This window comes from Schistocerca serialis, chromosome 2 (assembly GCF_023864345.2).
Source record: "Schistocerca serialis cubense isolate TAMUIC-IGC-003099 chromosome 2, iqSchSeri2.2, whole genome shotgun sequence".
Taxonomy (NCBI): Eukaryota; Metazoa; Arthropoda; class Insecta; order Orthoptera; family Acrididae; genus Schistocerca; species Schistocerca serialis.
Window position 1 is genome coordinate 307,035,441 of NC_064639.1, and position 20,279 is coordinate 307,055,719.

Sequence of the window (20,279 nt, forward strand, 5' to 3'; positions counted from 1 at the left end):
TTGGTGTATTTGCATTATCTTCGTGTGTTCGTATTAATGTTTCCTACTCAATGCTAATCAGGTATTGTAGTCTCTGATACTATGTCCATTCTTCATTGTAACTGTTCATTTTGATGAATGTTGAGTCCAACAATAATATCTCCAAAAATTAAAGTTTATTAACTTGTCATACGCTATCAGAATATCACTTCAGTTCAAGTTCTCAAGTCAGAATAACTGAGAACAAAGTCCACGCATCTCTATCACGCAATAGTACTTTTTTTTAATAGAAACTATCTCGTAGCATTCCATTTGTAGTACTATAACAAATGGTGCTCTCTCATGACTTGATAGCAAGCAAGCTCGCAAGCAACTAACATTTCCATGATCAAGCATTGTAGACCACCATTAGGCTTTGTTACTGCTAATAGTGGGCTAGAATATTTGGACATCGAGATCTCAATAATTCCCCAGTCCAACATCATTTTTATTTCTCTAGTTACCGCTTCCCTTTTTGACCACAGAACTGAATACGTTGTTTTCCAAAATGTGCTATACGGGTTAGTTTCGATATTATACTCGAAGTTTTTAATCACACCTGGTTTTTTTATTGAATACTGGTAAATATGATTTTAAAACCTCTCTTAATTCTATTTGTTGCTGTGTAGATAAATATTCCGATTCCTGGACATTCTCATTGACGCTCGACATTTCAGCCTCAGCACCAGTTGGCTTAACATGGTCATTATTCAGACAATGTAGAGCATCTGACGGAAAAAATTAACAATTAAATGCTAACAATATTTCCCTGGCATAACTATTTTCTTCATTAATGTTACCTTCAATGATTTGCCTTTAACAATCTAAGTATAAACACCTTCTTTAATATCAAGGGCTGCACTACAATCATACAAAAAATCCATCCCCCATATGCACGGTGTAAACATCCTGGATAGTATCAAGAAAGTACATTCTATTTTGACTCCTTGTAGCTCCACTGCTACCCGTACCTGCTTAATTATCCTTTGCGCCTTAGCGCTAAATGCCGCTGATACTGTGCATCCTGATACTGGCAAAGTGAGTAAGTTCTGCTGTCGACTAACCACATTTAGGCAATTAATTGTCATTATGCTAAGTGTTGACCCCATATCAATTAGTATATTTACCTGTATTTTATTGATTTTTGCTACCACAATAGCTTGTAAAGTATACCCTTTCTTATTTAATTCAGCCCTTGGTTCATTCATTAGATCTTCTCTTATATCTGATTCATTGTTATGCCTAAGGATGTTTACGGACTCAAGAAGCTTGCCTCCCTCCTCATTACCAACCATCCAAGGAAGGCCTAAAATGATTGGTTGTCGTTTCACCATCCATCATTCAGTTTCCTTGGTGGTTCATGCACTTCTACCAAATGTACTTCATTTACCTTTTGGGGAAATGCACTGTCTATCACCACACTTCTTCCATCCATTAATGGTATAGGTCTATTAGATTCAAAGGATGTGCCTGTAGTATTGGTATTTGTCCAACCTATGTTATTCATTTGACATGTCCCCCAACTGGACTTATTTGGCGGTTCCATGGGAGCACAGTTGTTTCTTCGGCCATCGTCACAACATTTATGGTTTGGCGATTGCCGCCCCCCCCCCCCCCCCCCCAAACTTCCTTTTCCTATTTGTTGATACCAAATTCACCCTTTGAAAACTATTTGGTCCTGCCATTTGATTATTATTTTCTACGAATGAACCTTTAGGATAACTGTAATTCGCATTCCAATTCTGGTTATTCTTGGGATGTGATCTATCTGTCCACTACCATTTTGAGGATCGTTGTTATTTCAGTTGAAGTCTGGAGAATGATTATTATTCTTCTTATTCTGACTCCATTGACAATTAGCTCCATTATTCCTAGAATAATAATTATTGCTGTTGTTTTGTTTCTCTCTTATATTGAACAGTAATCTTCCTTTTAATATTCTAATGACTTCATGACTCAAAATTTGTTCAGTCCAATATCTTGTCTTGTTAAAATAATGCTCAAAATATTATCTTAAGTTCTCTTTCTTTGGATTGTAAAATTCAGGCTGATAAACCTCTTTACGTAAACGCTCTTGTTGACTTAATGACCAATATTTTGCTAAGAATAGTTTCTCAAACTTGGAGGATGTATTGCAGGTTTCGCTTATTTCAGCGGTTCTCCTATAATTTTAGACACTATGAATTGGATCTTGTCAAACTCGGTCCAACTACATGAAAATATTCTCTTAAAAGAATTGATAAATACCTTTGGGTTAATGTTATTCTTTTCACTAGAGAAAACTAGGAATTGTCTACTCTTGAAAATACTTTGTTCAACCTTTAATGAAGAAATACAACTCCGTTGCACATAGGGATCATCCTCTATAGTGTGTTGATTTCCCATGGTTCACTGGTATACGCACTAAGTTGTGTTTGCAGATGTTTCCTCTCGCAGTTAGATTTTGACTGGCTATATATATATATTCATTTTCTGGTTTAGAGTCTACCAAATTTTTGTTAGGATTTTCAAGCTAAACAATCTTTTGAGAGTTTTACAGTAGAGCGTCGATTATCCGAACGTTGGTCAGCTGAACGACCGCTTAACCAAACTGTGTACTCGTTGGCACCTGTTACCCGCCCACCCTACCGTCCATCATCCCCCTTGCTCCCAAACCAAGTTTCCCACAGTAGTCGCCGCACTGGGCCACCGCTGGTGGAACATTGCTTCTAATGGGGCCTTCACAAGGCGCTGCTGACCGGCCAAGCCGCCAGTCACTGTGTTTCAACAATCAGCACACTTCTGTTGGCTTGGCACTGGCAGTGGAAGTAGCAGCAGTATCAAAGCTGTTCACAGCAACAGCTGCGCCAGCTTAGAGTTGAGGTGTGCCGCTCCGCGCAGTTTGAAGGATTGCGCGTCACCAAGAAGAGCTTCTCACGGTGCAAACAGTCGCCTTCTGTTCTCTGTTACGACCACTTGTGTGCTGCTGCGTGAAGAAGTGAACTTGACTATACAAAATGCTTAAAAGTAAACACGTAGTCCTTTCTATGAGGGACAAGTACGAGATTATTAAAAGGTTAGAAGAAGGTGAATCTCCAACTACTTTATCCAATGAATACAAGGTGGGGAAGTCGACAATGTTACTTTGTAATACTAAAAGAGATGCCTGTTTTTATGAATAAATTTTCTGTACAGTACTTCTTTTTCACAACTAAACATGTAAAGTTCAATTATCTGAACAAACCAGTTTTCTGAACACCCATCTCCCCCAATTACTTCAGATAATCGACGCTCTACTGTATTTTTAATTTGTTTAAATTCATTAACAAAAGTATTTATTAACTCGTTACCCTTCTGGGCCTGTTCTTCCACTACTTTCTGCTCGGTCTCAAGTGTGGATCACACCTTTTTGTCAATCTCTTTGGTCTTAAGCTCTATCCACTCAGAGAGATCTTCTTTGAACTTTTTGCTTTGACCTAATAGGTAATTATCTATCTTCTTAGCTGATTTAGTCTCTATTTCACTTAAGCGATCTGTAATATTACTATTAGTTTCTGCCAGTGAGTTAATCCTTTCTGATACTATTCAAAATTGCTCTGATAAATTACCGACACTTTCCTGTGTTTTATCTACACAGTCGATAATTTTTACTTCCTCCTTTTCCCGTTTACTTAATCTAGATTCCACATCCTCAACTTTATTAGCCACATTACCCTGCTGTTCGGCAAATTTATTTTCAAAGATTTGTAGTTGTTCCCTAAAATTGGCTTCAATAGCACCTTGCTGCTGCACTATCTTAGCATCTATGTTAGATAATCTAGTTTCCAAATTTGCTTGTTGTTCAGTTAACCTTTTATCTACATCAGAAAATTTACTATTTAATATTGCTTGCTGTTCATCAATTTTAGCATTCATATCACCCAATATATTTAATTCTGCTAATATAACACTGAATACATCGACACTTCTGGAACTGGTCTGTGCGACACTCATCACACATTTGTGACCTACTTCCTCCTTAGCATCAGAATTATTATTATCGGCTAACTCCACAACTTTACTTCTCATTCCAACACCCAAAACACTAGGAGTAATTACTTTATCTGATTCTGTAAAGGTTTCTCCTCCTACATTGACTATAGTTCTACTACTTTCCTCTTGTTCAGGCAAATCACTTAATTCCTCCCCTGCTTCTGGAATGATTTTATCAGTGTCACTAGGTAATCTTATCTTTCTTTTAGACAGGATGGTAACTCTTGTTTGCTATGGTCTACTATTATTACAATATTTCGTCCATTACTTTACTTCTACATAACGCAAGCACAATGAATGTTCAATATTACCACTATGATAAAATACTCAACTCGACGATACTTGAATGATCACTTATTCTATTGAGTGCTTATGGTTTCTTGTTTATTTGTGATTGTCATGGCATTGTTCTCATCTCTGGTGGCAGCTACTGTCATTGTCTTTAACAGCTCTCCGATGCACTGCGTCGCTCTCCCTGTTGATCTCTCGAAGTCATGAAGAGTTAACCCTTGCGTTGCAGCTGTAGAGACATCAACTCCACACATTGTCTCTGCTCCCATAATTAGTATGAAGCATTGGACAACGTGTTGTCCGATGTCATTGAATCCTATTCTATGGACAAATGCTGTATAAATGTCGTTGTTGAATACTACATTGTCTGCTCGATAATTTGTGAGCTAGTGTTGTCAGGTTCTGCATCGTCTGCTAGATGAGATGGCAGCTGGTGTCGTTGGGCCCCGCATTGGGTGCCAGAATGATGTGACGTCCCCTCTCCCCTTTTGTTGTCACTGTTGATGTTAAGCCGCTACTGCTACAGCTTGGTCGGTGGAATGGAGATGTGATACACAGTGATGATTGTCCCCATCAGATAATGTGGAACAGCACAGTTTGTCAGTGGCCGTTGATGTGGATAGACAGCTTGTTGGTTGTCATGCCTACATAGAGTGCAGCACAGTGATTGCAGCTTAGCTTGTAAATCACATGACTGGTTTCACAGGTAGCCCTGTCTGTGATGTCTGTGATGGGATAGGTCTTGTAGACAGTATTCCTTGTGCGTCGATGGTACCTCGGCATCGTGGCGGCGTTCAATGCAGTTGCCTGTGCAGCAGCCATAGCGCGACTGAGCGCCTGTGCATGCGCAGTGCCTCAGCGTGGGGACTTAGATTATTTTCACAGTGCCAGCAGAGCGTTATCCCGGGCGGGAGCACTAGCCGTACTAGGTGTTCCCGTCCGCTGCTGGCGCGCTGCCACGCTGCGGTGATTACGTAACCATAGTGTGAGTGCGAGAGAGAGCGCACGGGTCCAAAGTCCAAACTGATAAGAACTTTAACATGGAACATGCTGTTGCCTCCTTGAGCCCCCGGTTCGTGATGTACCCTTGTCCGGTTCTCAGCTACGCTACAGATCAGTTTATTTATGAAAATACAAAGTACAGTCTCCAACAAATTTTACATATTCACATACACCTTTGCCTTTAATCCAAATAAATACAGACTCATTTATAGATATTTTTCTCTTATTACGGGTATACAATGAAAATGGGGATGGGGACATATACACAGATTTTCCAAAGTCTTTATTTGCCAGTTCACCAATATAGTAGGTACGGTAGGCTATAATGTCTCTGTCTACAAAACTTTCCAGTCCAGGTACATTAGGAACTCCAGTACCACCTCGTACAATGGCAACAGTAAGCCAACCATTGCCATGTGAGAAGGAATCATTAAAGGTAAAGGAGTATGTGAATATGTAAAGTTTGTTGGAGATTGTACTCTGTATTTTCATAAATAAAGTGATCTGTAGCGTAGCTGAGAACCGGACAAGGGTACATCTAGAATCTGTCGGCATAGAGTATGTAACAGCATGTTACGTCATCACACTGAGCCGTTGACCTTTGACCCCGCGCCGATAAGGCCGGCTGACTGTAGCTATTGTACGAGGTGGTACTGGAGTTCCTAATGTACCTGGACTTGAAAGTTTTGTAGACAGAGACATTATTGCCTACCGTACCTATCATATGGCTGAATTGGCGAATAAAGACTTTGGAAAATCAGCATATATGTCAACGTCTGCACTAACATTGTATACTCGTAACAGAAGGAAAATATCTGTAAATGAGTCAGTATTTATTTGGATTAAAGGTAAAGGAGTATGTGAATATGTAAAGTTTGTTGAATATTGTACTCTGTATTTTCATAAATAAAGTGATCTGTAGCGTAGCTGAGAACTGGACAAGGGTACATCACGAACCGGGGCTCAAGGAGGCAACAGCATGTTCCATGTTAAAGTTCTTATCAGTTTGGACTTTGTACACGCGCGCTCTCTCTCGCACTCACGCGATGGTTACGTAATCACCGCAGCATGGCAGCGCGCCAGCAGCGGACAGGAGCACCTAGTACGGCTAGTGCTCCCGTCCGGGATAACGCTCTGCTGGCACTGTGAAAATAATCTAAGTCCCCGCGCTGAGGCACTGCGCATGCGCAGGCGCTCAGTTGCGCTACGGCTGCTGCACAGGCAACTGCATTGAAAGCTGCCACGACGCCGAGGTACCGTCGACGCACAAGGAATACTGTCTACAAGACTATTGAAAACATCGAATTCGCAACAGCAGCTGGCAAGAACAGGATTCCTGTCAAGAACACTGCTGCTACCGCACTCGTCGACGGACCATGTGTTTTCTGTGGATGCCGACTGAACTTCAGCATTGACATTAATGATTCCTTCTCACATGGCAATGTGACCTTAATGATACATTCAGTCATGGTAATGGTTGGCTTACTGTAGCTATTGTACGAGGTGGTACTGGAGTTCCTAATGTACCTGGACTTGAAAGTTTTGTAGACAGAGACATTATTGCCTACCGTACCTATCATATGGCTGAATTGGCGAATAAAGACTTTGGAAAATCAGCATATATGTCAACGTCTGCACTAACATTGTATACTCGTAACAGAAGGAAAATATCTGTAAATGAGTCTGTATTTATTTGGATTAAAGGTAAAGGAGTATGTGAATATGTAAAGTTTGTTGGAGATTGTACTCTGTATTTTCATAAATAAAGTGATCTGTAGCGTAGCTGAGAACCGGACAAGGGTACATCTAGAATCTGTCGGCATAGAGTATGTAACAGCATGTTACGTCATCACACTGAGCAGTTGACCTTTGACCCCGTGCCGATAAGGCCGGCTGACGCCATCTTGGCAGCGCGCCAGCGGCGGACTTAGCGCACAGCTAGTGACTGGAATGGAGTAGGTGGTGGTAGGAGGATGTATGGGACAGGTCTTGCATCTACGTCTATTACAGGCTATGAGCCATGAGGTAAGGGATTTGGAGCAGGGGTTGTGTAAGGATGGACAAGTGTATTGTGTAGTTTCAGTGGACGGCGGAATACCACAGTAGGAGGGGTGGGAAGGAAAATGAGTAGGACATTTTTTATTTCAGTGCATGACGAGAGGTAGTCAAAACCCTGGCGGAGAATGTGATTCACTTGCTCCAGTCCTGGACAATACTGAGTTACGAGGGGAATGCGCTTCTGTGGCTGGACTCTGGGACTTTGGTAGGTGGTGGGAGTCTGGAAAGATAAGGCACGGGTGATTTGTTTTTGTACAAGGACGGGAGAATAATTATAGTCAGTGAAGGCTTCAGTGAGACCCCCGGTATATTTAGAGAGTGACTGCTCGTCACTGCAGATGTGATGACCATGGATGGCTCGGCTGCATGGAAGGGACAAGCCACTTTTTCATCTGCACAAATAGCAAAAATCAGCTGGAGCATAGTTTGGGCAGTAGGGCAAATGTTTAGAAACATTTTGAACTGATGCTCTAACTCTCATGTTTTTGAGGCAGAATGTGACTGACCATTATAGTGTTAAAGTGCAAGACTGTAGTTGAGAGACAAAGTCACTTGTTTTGAAAGGTTCTTCCTGCCTCTTGTAATGTTTTGCAGTATGCTTCAGAATTGATTGACCTTCCTCATTCCATAAAATTGATATAAAAAATACTTCCAGCATCCCCCCCCCTCCCCCCCCCCAAAAATAGATAACAATATCTTTCTCACTGAAGGTGTTTGGAAAGATTTTCAGCTGCAATTTTGAACAGTTGTTGTAGGTGAATAGTGCATGTTTGTTGTGTTGGAAAGTACCCACCACCCCTAGCTCCTGTCTCCTACCATTTCCCATCCTAAATGAAAATGAAGGTTTGTTTCCAGGTAGCTCTCATAATAAAAGGGTAGTCATTTCTTTCTTTACAAAAACCTTGAATTATGTTTTTAGCACTTCCAGAAACATTCATGCAGATACTTTGTTATGAGCACTATTGAGTGTGGTATTACTGGTATCTTTAACCTTTAGATTCTTGTGATTTTCCTTGTTTTCTTTTGTGAGAGCTCTGTCTTCTGGGTACAGTAATACTGTGTATTTACTCCTGACAAGGAATTCTGTTAGTAATATATGCTTAACGGTATGTATAAAAAAGTGCAGGAAAACATACAAAATATGGGAGCAGTTTTCTCAGCTTCCACTCAGATTAGTAAAGATTAAACAACATGAATGCATTCAGTTGCTGGGCAAGATATTTCTTAGGTGACTCTTTATAGTAATATCAAACAATGGAAAATCCAGGATGGAATGTAACAATACGAGAGAAGGAAAGTTACTACTCACCATATAGCGGAGATGCTGAGTCACGATAGGCACAATAAAAAGATTCACACAATCATAGCTTTTAGCCATTAAGGCCTTTGTCAGCAGTAGACACACATACACACACGCACACACACACACACTCACGCAAGTGCAACTTTCACACACATCTGCAGTCTCAGAGAGCTGAAACTACACTGTGTTCAGCAGCACCAGTGCATGATGGGAGTGGCGAGTGGGTGGGGGAAAGGAGGAGGCTGGGGCAGGGAGGGGGAGGGATAGTATGGTGGGAGTGGCAGACAGTGAAGTGTTGCAGTTTAAATGGAGGGTAGGAGAGAAGATGCAGAGGGTGGAGGGGGTAAGTAGTGGAAAGGAGAGAAATAAAAATAAAAGAAATTAAAAGACTGGGTGTGGCAGTGAAATGATGGCTGTGTAGTGCTGGAATGTGAACAGGGAGAGGGCTGGATGGGTGGGGACAGTGACTAACGTAGGTTGAGGCCAGGAGGGTTATGGGAACGTAGGATGTATTGCAGGGAAAGTTCCCACCTGCACAATTCAGAAAAGCTGGTGTTGGTGGGAAGGATCTGTATGGCACAGACTGAGATGAGGGGTATCATGTTTGGCAGCGTGTTCAGCTACAGGGTGGTCCACTTATTTTTTGGCCACAGTTCGTGGTGGCCATTCATGTGAACAGACAGCTTGTTGGTTGTCATGCCTACATAGAATGCAGCACAGTGGTTGCAGCTTAGCTTGTAGATTACATGACTGGTTTCACAGGTAGCTCTTCCTTTGATGTGATAGGTAATGTTAGTGACCGGACTGGAGTAGGTGGTAGTAGGAGGATGTATGGGACAGGTCTTGCATCTTGGTCTATTACAGGGGTATGAGCCATGAGGTAAGGGATTGGGAGCAGGGGTTGTGTAAGGATGGACGAGTATATTGTGTGGGTTCAGTGGACAGTGGAATACCACGGTAGGAGGGGTGGGAAGGATAGTGGGTAGGACATTTCTCATTTCAGGGCATGATGAAAGGTAGTCGAAACTCTGATGGAGAATGTAATTCAGTTGCTCCAGTCCCGCTTGGTACTGAGTTACGAGGGGAATGCTCCTCTGCAGCCGGACTGTGGGACTTTGGGAGGTGGTGGGAGACTGGAAAGATAAGGCACGGGAGATTTGTTTTTGTACAAGGATGGTAGGATAATTACGGTCAATGAAGGCTTCAGTGAGACCCTTGGTATATTTAGAGAGGGACTGCTCATCACTGCAGATCCGATGACCACGGGTGGCTAGGCTGTATGGAAGGGACTTCTTGGTATGAAATGGGTGACAGCTGTCGAAGTGAAGGTATTGCTGGTGGTTAGTAGGTTTGATATGGACGGAGGTACTGATGTAGCCATCTCTGAGGTGGAGGTCAACATCTAGGAAGGTGGCTTGTTGGGTTGAGTAGGAGCAGGTGAAGTAAATGGGGGAGAAGCTGTTGAGGTTCTGGAGGTATTTGAATAAGGTGTCCTCACCTTCAATCCAGATAGCAAAGATGTCATCAATAAATCTGAACCAGGAGAGGGGTTTAGGATTCTGGGTTTTTAGGAAGGATTCCTCTAGATGGCCCATGAATAGGTTAGAATAGGACAGTGCCATGCGGGTGCCCATAGCCGTACCTTGGATTTGTTTGTAGGTAATGCCTTCAAATGAGAAGTAATTGTGGGTGAGGATATAGTTGGTCATGGAGGCTAGGAAGGAGGTTGTTAGTTTGGAATCCATAGGGCATCTGGAAAGGTAGTGTTTGATAGCAGTACACTAACATTCCTAATACCCATGGCCTTACTGAGTTTCACCCAGTCCACATTCACCTACAGTTTTTCCTTCTCTTTCTTTTCTCCCTATCAAATTCCAGTCCACCCAACACTAATTTTTCTCTCACTTAAATATCGGCATAATTTCGTTTATCTCACCATACATTTCTTCAATCTCTTCATCATCTGTGGAGCTAATTAGCATGTAAACTTGTATTACTGTGGTGGGTGTTGGCGTTTTGCCTCTATTGGCAATAATGTGTTCAGTATGCTTTTCAGAGTAGCTGTCTGCATTCCTGTTCATTATTGAACCCACTCCTGCATTATCTCTATTTGATTTTGTATTTATAGCTCTGTATTCATCTGACCAGAAATCCTGTTCCACCTATCACCAAACTTCACTAATTCCCACTATATTTGAGTTCAACTTATCCATTCCACTTTTTAAATTTTCTAACCTGCCTACACAATTAAGGGAGCTAACATTACACACTCTGATCTGTAGAACACCAGTTTTGTTTCTCCTGTTGGTGACATGCTGCCTGGAGATCCGAATGGGGGACTACTTGACCTCCAGCATTCTGTAGGTGAGTGCTCAGTCAAGAGTTACTTCTAGATATATGGGACTGAAGCAGTGTTCTAGTTGCTTACCTACCCAGATCACTTGCAGTTGTCTTCCTGTATGTCTCTCTTTGAGGTGGGAGACACAGACTTGTGTTTCAGTGGATTCAGCTTCAGTTGGTTCTCTTGATATTAACTGTGTAGAGTTTCTAGACAGAGCATGGGAGACCCTACCTTTGGCATCTCCAAAAGTTGCCACTTGAGTGGCTAGGGTGACACCAAATTTTAAATTTCAGTTTATTGCTCATAACACGTAATTTTACATGCATGTGCCTTTTCAGCTAAGTATAAATTTTTTACAATTACAATTTTGTAGTTTACATTATTTCTTCTTACATTATAATTCACGATAAATTCAAATTATAAGGGCATTTTTGGATAAGCCACTACATGACTTGCTTTTTAAAAGTATCCCCTGTCAATATCTTAACTTCATTTGGTAACAAGTTATTAAATGGCTGGTTCAAATGGCTCTGAGCACTATGTGACTTAACTGCTGAGGTCATCAGTCACCTAGAACTTAGAACTAATTAAACCTAACTAACCTAAGGACATCACACACATCCATGCCCGAGGCAGGATTCGAAGCTGCGGCCGTAGCGCCAGTTATTAAAAACTGATCCTTTGACAAAGGGCCTTTCACTGTTAAAGTTAATCTTCTGTTAACCACAAAGAAGTCTTTTCTATGCCTTGTTTCATAGTTGTGAATGTCCCTGTTTCTTTTTGTGATCTTAGTGTCTTCTTTCACTAGCATTATAGCTTATAGTATGTGCATGGCATAAACTGTGAGAATATTATGTCTAATGAATAGGGGTTTGCAAGAAGTCCCTGGTTTTGCTCTTGCTATGATCGTCAAGGCTCACTTCTGCTGTATGAAAACCATTTTCATATTAGTTTGGCATGTCCCACCTCATAGTACTCTTCTATAAGACAAGAAAGGGTACACTAATCCATAATATACTGTCCTTAGGGTTTCAAAATTAAGATATGGTGGTAATCTTCTTAACACATACAGCCTGGGTGTTATTTTTTTACAGACATAATCAGCTTACTGCTTCTGTGAAAGTTGATCATCTATGCATAAACCCTAGAATTTACAATCTGTAAAGGTTTTTAGTAAAATTTCATCAATTACAATATTTTGTCTGTTTGGACCACTTGGTTTAAAATGAATAATATTAATTTTTTCTATGTTTCCTCTTAGGTTGCCTCTTTCAAAGTGAGCTCTCACCTTTTCAGTAAAATTATGTCTCTTCATCCAGCCTGGGCTCACCAGATGTATTGTTTGCATACATAGTGATCAATTGCATGTTGTCAAGAGAACTAGAGTAATCATTTACATAGCATACAAATAGGAATGGGCCAAAAATAGAACCCTGAGGAACACAAAAATGTATATATCTTATGCTTGATATTCTCCTCTACAGTACTTCTCCATTAGCGTGTATAACCTCTGTGCACTGCTGTCCATCATTTAAATATGTTTCTAGCAATTTTTGATAAGAGCACATCATGATGTACCCTGTCAAAAGCCCTTGAGGGGTTCAGGAATACTACTGCTCCTTGCAATTTTTCATTTATTTTTTCAAGTACATGATGGACAAATTGTACTGCTGCCAACATTGGTACTTTGGCCTTGGCAAAACCATGCTGGAAATCAAAATGTCAGCATTGTTGTAATGTTCCAGGATGTTTTCTTTTTTTAATATTATTTTCTCTATCAATCTTGTGAAAGTTGAGATTAGGGCAATGGGTCTGTAATTCTGTATATTCTTTATTTCCCCATTTTTGTGTATTGGTTTAACTACAGCCAGTTTCAACTTGTCATGGAACACACCATGTCCGAGAACACGATGTATTAGATGAAATAGAGGTTTCATTAGTTCATGCTTGCATTTCTTCAATAGAGATGGAGAAATTTCATCCAATCCTGCTGATTTTTTGTTTCTAAGGCTATCAATAAGCTGTAGAATGTCATATGTGCTTAGTGCGGGTAGTGTACTGCAGTTCTGTTTGTTACTGGGCTCAAGTGTGTGCGGTATATCCTGTTTCATAGAAACATCATTTGACAGTATCTGTGATGTAATTATTAAAAATATAGGGGATCAGAGATATCATCATTATTGACAGTTAATTGTACATTATTAATTTTAGTTTCTGTTTCATTGTTTCTGATTTTATTTACAATTGACCAGCAAGTCTTTGAAACATTATCTGAACCTCATACTGGTTGGCTGTTTCTTTCTGAATGTAATCACCTGACTTCTTTGCAGTATTTGCATTTGTACTGATTGTAGAGTTTTTTTATGTAACTCTGAGTTAGTCAGTCTGTGTAAGCTATACATGCCTTCCATTTTTTCTCTCAGATCTTTTGTTTTAAAATTTAATGGCACAGGTTTTGATTTTGAAGGTTGATTTTTCTGGATACTCACGTTTTTAAATGGCATGGCTCTATTTATGTGCTCAGTCAGAATTTCTGAACACATTCCAGTTATTGTTGACCCCAATGGTAGTCATAACTGACTCCCATGATTCCTGGCTTAAACCATGTCTTAGTGTAACAATATTGTTTGCATATAGGATTCACCTGCGCTCATACATTTTTCTTGGTTTGAATTTGATATTACATTTTAGAACTAGTGTTTGGCCAAATGATCTGAGAGATGACCGTTTATGATACCTGTTGAGATGATGTGGTCATAATTTGTAATAACATGATAAATTGAACTACTATGTTTGTTAATTATTCTGGTGGGTACTAGTCCAAGAAGGTGTTTAGGCCCATAAGACAAGATACATCTGTAAAAGGTTTGCTTTCCTGATCATCATGTAAAGTGTTGATGTTCAGATCTCCCAATATGACAAGACTTACATGTCTACAACCTGACGTTAATTTACTTAAAACTCCAAGCGATTTCAGAAAAATCTTTGAAAAACCAAAAGAGTCAACATGAAAATTTTCAGTTCACAATGCAGATTGGCAACAAACCCATAAACTTTTTAGATCTCACCGTTGACATCAGTACAAACATGCATTATTTCAAAATGTATAGAAAAGCTACCACAGACACAGTAATACCTTCTTGCTCAAAACACCCCATAGCTCACAAACATGCAGCTTTCCACTCAATGATACACTGTCTCATATCTGTTCCCATGTCCAGAGATGAGTTTAAAACAGAATTAGATACAATAAAATTTATTGCCACAACCAATGGCAGCACTCCACTTCTTATTGACCACTTCTCATGTGGGAAACAAAAATGGAAAATTATACCCCTCCTCTATGCCCCATCTGCTTCCGCATCTACTGTCTGCAAGAAATGGTGTACATTACCATATCTAGGAGAGGTATCACACATTGTAGCCAAAGCACTGAAAGCCTGCAAGTATAGGCTTTTCTGCTATGTTAAGAACACAACAGCCCATTGCCTTTTCAATAGCAAAGATAAGATGCGGTTATTAGCCAACAGTGGGGTATACAAAATTACCTGGTCTAACTGTGACAAGCTTTACATTGGTCAGTCAGGCAGAGACATAGCAACTAGGCTGGCTGAATATGAACACAGCTGGAGGTTGCAGAATTCTGACTCTGCATTTGCTGAGCATGTATTGAGTGAGAGTCACAACTACCAGCCAGTGTGCCAAGTCCTTCACTTAGCAAACAAAGGCCATAAGCTCAAACTGCTAGAAGCTCTGAAAATTAACAAACAGACAGATCACAGTCAAGATCTAATCCTAAGTGACCAGACATAGCTCAACACTTCCCCTCTCCTAATCTTCATATAATCTTCTCTGTTTTTTTTTTTTTTTTCCACACTGTCTGTTGCTACATATTCCCATTGTCCTGTATGCACTACATTATTTTATTTTATTGAAGTTATCTATGTATTCCATAGAGACTGTAGTTTCAATTGATAAATCTTTCTTTTAACTGGTACTTAAATTACTGTCCATGTTTAATACATCTTGTAGTTGTCTCATCAAATATTGTTTATATTCTACTTGGTTCATTTATTTAATATAAACTGTTACATAGTCACAGTTTTGAGTATAATGTTAATGTTTTTCCTGTTTGCTCCTTTTGTATTTGTGTATTGTTCAGCCTTTTTATCTTTTAAAATACAGTACCACCACACTCTCAAAGACTGCATTTACTGTATGTTCCCTCAAACTCCTCCATTTTCATGCATTTATTTATTTCTGTTTATCTTATTGATATTGCTTAAGTTCCTTATGTATTCTCTAGTCACATTGATGTTGTTTCTTCTTTTAATTGGTTTGTGTATCGCTCTCCATGCTTTATACCTCCTGAAGTACCCTTGTCAAGTACTAATTTTATTTTATTTTATTAGTTTTGTTTATTAATAAAAACTGTTATGTAGGCATGCAGTTCCTATTTTGTGTTAAAGTTTTTTCTTGTCTACTATGTTTTTATTTATTTACTGTTCATTTTTTTAGTTTTTAATTGCATTACCACCACACTGTCAAAGATGTTACTTACTGTATGTTTCTGCTTCAATCTAGATGTATAACTTCTCTTCCAATGTTGTTTACAAACATTGTAACTTCTGTGGTGACAATACTCAGTTAATGCCTGATGATGGCCTTGTAAGCCGAAAACTGGTTCACACAATAAAAGTATTACTGTAGAACAAAAGCAAACGAGTGATTTTCATATATTATAATGTTATTCTTCCAAGAACCAATGGAGGATTCAGTTAACATGATTTCAGAAAAGCACCAAAATTTCCACAGGTAGCTCTATATACACCATAGAAAGGAACAGTGCAAAATGTGAGTTTAAGAATTGTGATTTCAAAATCTTTGTCAACACAGAAATTGTTCCCCTTAGCACTTTTTACATGGTGGTTATGAACTCACATTTTCTTGAATAGATGGAAACATGGCAACACCATCACCTTTATTATGTGTTCTGCAGTAGAAGGGAGCTAGGTTGGTAGCCTTCTAATTTGCAATATTGAATGTTGTTCACTGGTTACTAGTGTTCTGTAACTGATACTACATGTGGAGATAGTTCTGTGAGAAATGATTCAAAAGCATCTATTTTGTTTCTTAAACCCTGTACATTATAATACAAAAGTCATAAATTATTCTCATGTGGACAGAAGTCTCTTTGAGGCATGTACACTCCTGGAAATTGAAATAAGAACACCGTGACTTCATTGTCCCAGGAAGGGGAAACTTTATTGACACATTCCTGGGGTCAGATACATCACATGATCACACTGACAGAACCACAGGCACATAGACACAGGCAACAGAGCATGCACAATGTCGGCACTAGTACAGTGTATATCCACCTTTCGCAGCAATGCAGGCTGCTATTCTCCCATGGAGACAATCGTAGAGATGCTGGATGTAGTCCTGTGGAACGGCTTGCCATGCCATTTCCACCTGGCGCCTCAGTTGGACCAGCGTTCGTGCTGGACGTGCAGACCGCGTGAGACGACGCTTCATCCAGTCCCAAACATGCTCAATGGGGGACAGATCCGGAGATCTTGCTGGCCAGGGTAGTTGACTTACACCTTCTAGAGCACCTTGGGTGGCACGGGATACATGCGGACGTGCATTGTCCTGTTGGAACAGCAAGTTCCCTTGCCAGTCTAGGAATGGTAGAACGATGGGTTCGATGACGGTTTGGATGTACCGTGCACTATTCAGTGTCCCCTCGACGATCACCAGTGGTGTACGGCCAGTGTAGGAGATCGCTCCCCACACCATGATGCCGGGTGTTGGCCCTGTGTGCCTCGGTCGTATGCAGTCCTGATTGTGGCGCTAACCTGCACGGCGCCAAACACGCATACGACCATCATTGGCACCAAGGCAGAAGCGACTCTCATCGCTGAAGACGACACGTCTCCATTCGTCCCTCCATTCACGCCTGTCGCGACACCACTGGAGGCGGGCTGCACGATGTTGGGGCGTGAGCGGAAGACGGCCTAACGGTGTGCGGGACCGTAGCCCAGCTTCATGGAGACGGTTGCGAATGGTCCTCGCCGATACCCCAGGAGCAACAGTGTCCCTAATTTGCTGGGAAGTGGCGGTGCGGTCCCCTACGGCACTGCGTAGGATCCTACGGTCTTGGCGTGCATCCGTGCGTCGCTGGGGTCCGGTCCCAGGTCGACGGGCACGTGCACCTTCCGCCGACCACTGGCGACAACATCGATGCACTGTGGAGACCTCATGCCCCACGTGTTGAGCAATTCGGCGGTACGTCCACCCGGCCTCCCGCATGCCCACTATACGCCCTCGCTCAAAGTCCGTCAACTGCACATACGGTTCACGTCCACGCTGTCGCGGCATGCTACCAGTGTTAAAGACTGCGATGGAGCTCCGTATGCCATGGCAAACTGGCTGACACTGACGGCGGCGGTGCACAAATGCTGCGCAGCTAGCGCCATTCGACGGCCAACACCGCGGTTCCTGGTGTGTCCGCTGTGCCGTGCGTGTGATCATTGCTTGTACAGCCCTCTCGCAGTGTCCGGAGCAAGTATGGTGGGTCTGACACACCGGTGTCAATGTGTTCTTTTTTCCATTTCCAGGAGTGTATGAAACACATACACTTGAATCTGGTGTTGCACTGGTGGAAGGTTTTATTGTCCTAAAAAATCATTGTACTTGTTCTGCTGATGCATTATTTTATTGATCTGGCATTTTGTGGTTCATTCTCCAAAGTATTCGTTATTCTTGTCCTTGAGAGCAATGGCCTCTGTAGCACAACACTGCACATTCAATTTGCTGTTCACTGCTTCTTGGATCCGTGTTATTAGTTAATGGTTTACACTTTGCAGTGCCCAAAGAACAACCCACACATGGAAACTTTTAGAGATTTCAAATGCATGATTATATCTGAGCTTACGGCTAACACCTGTGATATTTCTTGAGAGACAAAAGTAGGAAGTAACTTTGACATAAATAACGGAGTATCTAATTTCACAGAGAAACTCAGTAAGTTGTATGAGAAACATGATCCTGTAAAAACAGTATGAGTAAGAAGAAAACTGACACCATGACTTACAGACCATCTCAAACACCTTGCGAGTGTCAGAGATGCAGCACACAGGACTTACAAATGGGACCCAACCTCTGATAACCATCTCACCTACAAGCAACTATGCAACTGAGTTAGCCAATCTGTGAGAAATACAAAACTCAGATATTTACTCTCACTAAATGAGGACTTTCACATGCCTGCTGTCCTGTGGGAAAAAATATACAAGGTCTAGGAATAAGCAAACCCAAATCTACAGCTGAACCTTTAGTTTCTGTTGAGGATCTAAATGAGTATTTTGCCAAACCAACCTCTTTACTTGACCAACACACAAGGGCACAAACCATCAATTCCCTTAAAGCTTCAGAGGTTGGTACAAATGAAAATTTTTTCCTGAAGCCAGTATCCTCTAACATGGTTGGGAAACCAATGGCACAAATCTGTTCAGAAGCCACAGGACATGATAATATTGCAGTTCAGATAATCATTTGTCTCTTCTATCCACTACTGCAGAAAACAATGGACATTTTTAACCAATCTCTGATCTTACCAATAGCCTGGAAGCAGAAACTCATAAAACCATTACTCAAGAAGGAATCTGCCGAACAACCTTCCACCTACAGGCTCATTTGCATTCTACCAGAATTTTACAAGTCTTTAGAATATACAGTTTATGAATAGCTTATTAATTATTTCTGAAGTTTGCAGATGGGTATTATGCTTACAACACATTCTCCATTCCCGTCATTATCCCGGTCTCAACCTATGGTTACATACTGTCCCCACACTCTTCGTCCAACAGTTTCAACCCATCTGTCCTATCACCTCCTCCCCATTCTCGTCTCCCACCCTATTTGTTTGCTGCCCTCTGCCAATACACGCACCTATCTTATGCCACTCCTCTCCATTTTTGCTCCGTTTTCCCCCACCTCCATGCCCACAACCTCCTGTGCTGGATCTCTTGGAATTCATGCACACATTGCCAGGCAGCACTCCTCTTCTTCACCACCTGTACACTGCTATCCCTTCCCCTTCCCCTTTACTGCCTCCTCCAGACTGCTGCTTCCATTCCATGTGATAGTTGCATTCTGGTCCAAGTTGCCTGAGTTGGCAGTTATATGTGCTTGTTTGTGTGAATGAATGGTTCCAGAATGAGATTTTCACTCTGCAGCGGAGTGTGCGCTGATATGAAACTTCCTGGCAGATTAAAACTGTGTGCCCGACCGAGACTCGAACTTGGGACCTTTGCCTTTCGCGGGCAAGCGCTCTACCATCTGAGCTACCGAAGCACGACTCACGCCCGGTACTCACAGCTTTACTTCTGCCAATACCTCGTCTCCTACCTTCCAAACTTTACAGAAGCTCTCCTGCGATCCTTGCAGAACTAGCACTTCTGAAAGAAAGGATATTGCGGAGACATGGCTTAGCCACAGCCTGGGGGATGTTTCCAGAATGAGATTTTCACTCTGCAGCGGAGTGTGCGCTGATATGAAACTTCCTGGCAGATTAAAACTGTGTGCCCGACCGAGACTCGAACTCGGGACCTTTGCCTTTCGCGGGCAAGCGCTCTACCATCTGAGCTACCGAAGCACGACTCACGCCCGGTACTCACAGCTTTACTTCTGCCAGTACCTCGTCTCCTACCTTCCAAACTTTACAGAAGCTCTCCTGCGATCCTTGCAGAACTAGCACTTCTGAAAGAAAGGATATTGCGGAGACATGGCTTAGCCACAGCCTGGGGGATGTTTCCAGAATGAGATTTTCACTCTGCAGCGGAGTGTGCGCTGATATGAAACTTCCTGGCAGATTAAAACTGTGTGCCCGACCGAGACTCGAACTCGGGACCTTTGCCTTTCGCGGGCAAGCGCTCTACCATCTGAGCTACCGAAGCACGACTCACGCCCGATACTCACAGCTTTACTTCTGCCAGTACCTCGTCTCCTACCTTCCAAACTTTACAGAAGCTCTCCTGCGATCCTTGCAGAACTAGCACTTCTGAAAGAAAGGATATTGCGGAGACATGGCTTAGCCACAGCCTGGGGGATGTTTCCAGAATGAGATTTTCACTCTGCAGCGGAGTGTGCGCTGATATGAAACTTCCTGGCAGATTAAAACTGTGTGCCCGACCGAGACTCGAACTCGGGACCTTTGCCTTTCGCGGGCAAGCGCTCTACCATCTGAGC

General features: G+C 41.7%; 1 protein-coding gene across 1 annotated transcript in view; it reads left to right on the plus strand.

Moving 5' to 3' along the window:
- Positions 1 to 20,279, plus strand: part of LOC126457087 (uncharacterized) — a 763,934-nt gene that overhangs the window by 2,614 nt on the left and 741,041 nt on the right. Inside the window, exon 2 of the mRNA XM_050093111.1 lies at positions 10,966 to 11,047. The gene's annotated coding sequence lies outside the window, so the exon portion shown is untranslated. The remainder of the gene's footprint in view (positions 1 to 10,965; positions 11,048 to 20,279) is intronic.